Source organism: Crassostrea angulata, chromosome 10 (assembly GCF_025612915.1).
Source record: "Crassostrea angulata isolate pt1a10 chromosome 10, ASM2561291v2, whole genome shotgun sequence".
In the NCBI taxonomy this organism is placed as follows: domain Eukaryota; kingdom Metazoa; phylum Mollusca; class Bivalvia; order Ostreida; family Ostreidae; genus Magallana; species Magallana angulata.
In genome coordinates this window covers 45,658,607-45,662,544 of record NC_069120.1, presented here as the reverse complement: position 1 = coordinate 45,662,544, position 3,938 = coordinate 45,658,607, and the positions used below count along the sequence as shown (strand labels likewise).

The following is a 3,938-nucleotide window of genomic DNA, read 5'->3' as shown; positions in this document are numbered from 1 at the left end:
GCAGATCTCAGTAAAACACCTCGAATGCCTAAACATTACCGGATGTTCAAATTCTATACAAAAGGCTTCACTAACCATTGGCTAGACAGTCATGCAGGCACGCAGCATCTTTTTTTAAAAGTGTTGGGCCAGATTTAACCAAAATATCTTGACAAGACAAGCAAAAGATAAAATCGTCAAAATCCTGATCTGTTGAGTGGGGTGGAGGTGGGTAACCCCCCCCCCCCACCCGATATTTGGCCATGTATTTTGCTTCTGTATATTTTGCAGAGTAAAAAATATTGTCTTTAATGAACTCTTGTCTAGCTCACATTTCAAGAGATCGTAAAATACAATGTATTCTAATCAAGTTTTATAAAGAAGGGGGTTTTCATGGACGCTCATGAAATGCATACGAGGTGATTTTTCGAGATCTGCCGGAAAGATCCGAGAAGCTGCGATTGAGGTACTAAAGACAATTGATTTTATTGTTTTTTATTTGTTTATATATATATATATATATATATATATATATATATATATATATATATATATATATATATATATATATATATATATATATATATAATTTATATATATATATATATATATATATATATATATATATATATATATATATTGACGCCTGTTTGCGTATTTCAAAATTATACATGAATGATTACTTTAAAAAAATGAATTGAAAGTCTAGGCATTTTAAAGTATTTACTATTACTACTTACTACTGATGGTTACTTACTATTGGAAATATAAAAGTCATAATATTTCGATTTTGGTAATTACCATATTGATATAACTCCCACTGGTTTGATATAATCAGTACATCACACTCAACATAAATGTTAATGTATTGCTAACAATTTTCATTACTCTTGTATTGTTTCAGTGATCAAATTTTAATCTACCTGAAAACTAAAAGTCTTAATTCTTCATGTGTTTCATTTCAGCCTAATATAAATCTTTATTCAAATGCAGATTTAGTATTCTTGTTAAACGTCAAAATTTTTAAAATTAAATGACTGTGTGGTACAGCAATACCAAATGTTTCGTAACTATGTCAATGAATTTTCTGTTGAAATATAATAGAAAAATAAATGGTTGAGCAAATGTAATACAAGAACCTTTGCTTTTTTCAGTTATAACATGTCAGCGTCCTATTCTAACAAGTGAACTTCATCTTACCTCCAATCCATTTAGACAGATGTTTTATTTCAATGAGTCTGTTTATTTTTTCTGTTCCGTTGGATTCTATCTCCAGGGATCATCAATTAAAAATTGTACAAAATCAGATGATTTTCAACATGAATTACCTTCGTGTTCAAGTAAGATATAATAGTTTTAGTAGTTTCTTTTTAATATGTACATAGTGCAATAAATACGTTCATAAATACATGTAGATCACTGTCCATGCTGACGGAAGTGGTTCCTTAATCTTTATGGCTGTTCTTAAATAAGATGAAAACTTCATTTATAGAATATTACTGCTATATTCTCTATGTTGTAAATTACAACCAAAGAGGTTAATCGACTAATTGATAAAGAGAAAAAACAATGTGTTACATTTTTTAACAAGGTTTAAAATACATGTAGATATATCTGTATTTATTCTATTATTAATGTGTTTTATACTGGTTTTTGTTTTTAATAATTTTTTTTACATGTCAAGAAACAAATTAATGTATTTGTCAAAAGAGCGGCTCAAATGAACTGTTCGGGTTTTTAACCAAAATTCTAAAATGCATACGTAGATTAGAAATTAAAAACCATTGAGTTGGTGCATTACATAAAAATCTCCTAACCGACATCGGTTAGGAGATTTTTATTAATTTTGAACAAGAAGCATTAAATCTACATAAAAAAAAAGATCTGTATGCCATCAATTTTTTATTTATAAAATCAGACGGTCCTAAATCTGGAATGAACGAACTTTTGGAATTATTCCTAATGTGTTCTACAAAGAACTGAATCATTTGCAATTTTCTGAAAAGTGACAACGAGGTTTTACATCTTATCAAGTCTAATAGTGCAATTCCTGTACACGTAACAATTGTTAAGGATTTGCCAAAAAAAATGTGTAAAAAATACTATTTTTGATGTTTCTAAACTACTCAAAACATGACGCAAATAAAATACTTTTCCTTTTTTTGTTTAATTCTGTATGTTTAAAAATTCCTAAAAACATCAATGTCATTTATTATATTTATTCACCAATGATAACCAATCGCAATAAATAATTTAATTGACGTGTAATTTAAAAAAAAAAAGAAGACTTATCAGTATATAAGTCACAAAAAATTATAATTTTTAGATTTTAAATAATTGTCTACTAGACTTTTAGTTGATACATGCATACATAGGCAAGCCTATGGGAATACACTTTACATTCACTAGTCGGTGATTGAATTAAGTATATTTTGAATATTTCAGAATATCATATATATTTAAGTTCTCGGTCCTTTGTCACTCTATAAATCTTGCTTATTGCGACTTTACTTTATAGGTTTATTTTTCATGATCATATTGTTACAATGTAATTATCATATATCCATTATGTGAATCCCTAATTCGGGTTCAGGTGAGCGTGAAGGCATGTGAGGCTCTTGTTCTTTTAGAAATTATGTATATTTTGGGAATCGTACTAAATAGTTCTACAAATCTTGAACATGATACAACACCAAAAAAAAGAAAGATGTTTTACCATTCCATTACCATGATTCAGATATACATAAATAAACCTAATGAATCATTCAGAAATACACTTTCAGACATTGAAAAAGCAAAAAAAAAAAATAAATAAATTCATGAAAAAAGTTATCGAATTCGACGTCTTAAAAAAAATAAACAGTAGAAATTAAAGGGTGAACCAAGTATGAGAAAGATTTTATAAAAGATTCATAATATACTAAATGATATATTACTTAACTGGTATTATATGAAAATCGTATAACTTTTAAATAGTAAGATACAAATAATTTCAAACAGAGAAATTTTTATCATCTGTTATTGTAAACTATTCTTAAAAAATCTGTTTTTAGAGCTGTTTTGTTTGATTTCAGACATAACTTGCAAGAAACCAAACTTTACGACTACTAGTGCTCTACAACTGTCCACAAATACACTCCAGGAGATATTTTCTTTCAATGATTCTATTTCATTTACCTGCACTTTAGGATACATTCTACAAGGACCCACGATAAAATACTGTCGACAAATTGGAGATTTTGAACATAATTTACCTACTTGTGCAGGTGTAGCCATAATCCTAATTTCTTTTTTTTTTAAACCAATTATTTAATTTCTAGGTCATTTATAGAACATTTTATGAGATTTGATAACATATTTCGAAGATGGATATTATATGCATACACCCGATTACTATCAATTCATTTGGTTGTCCGTAAAACAATTAGGAATTTTTAATTTTCTTATATATTACAATGATTACAAATTAGACTACATCAACCATTATAGGGTTCTAGTGAGTTACACCAGCAAGGATTAATAGATAACTGAAACGTAACACTCTTAACAAAGCTTAACATTATTGAGAAAGTTTTTCACATAAGCTTTTGGTATGTTCATAAACGCTTGGCTTTTCTTATAATTGAAGAAATCCAGAGCACACAGATATCATTAACCCTCGCCTTTTTGTCAGGAGGTGCCATTGGCATCATTTTACTTTCATCTGTTATGATTGTTATCGTTATTATAAGGTAAATGAAACTCTTTTTGCGATCAACATTCTATAAAAACAATGAATTTAGTGTCATATGTAAATGAAGATATATTCTTAAATTTAAATGCTAAAGTTTAAGGTTAATAACTATCATAGAGATACTTTTCGACTTCATCAATATATTTAGAAATAATGTAATTTTTCTCAAATATTCCAGACGGCGACGAAATTTGCCAAAGAAGAGAGGAAACGCTGACTCCGAAGA

General features: G+C 28.1%; 1 long non-coding RNA gene across 1 annotated transcript; it reads left to right on the top strand.

The window, feature by feature from the left end:
- Window positions 1-1,141: 1,141 nt before the first annotated feature.
- LOC128168366 (uncharacterized) lies at window positions 1,142-3,704 on the top strand. Its single transcript, XR_008241329.1, has 3 exons — window positions 1,142-1,319; window positions 3,054-3,245; window positions 3,608-3,704. It is a non-coding gene; the product is annotated as an uncharacterized LOC128168366 (long non-coding RNA).
- The last annotated feature ends 234 nt before the right edge of the window (window positions 3,705-3,938 follow it).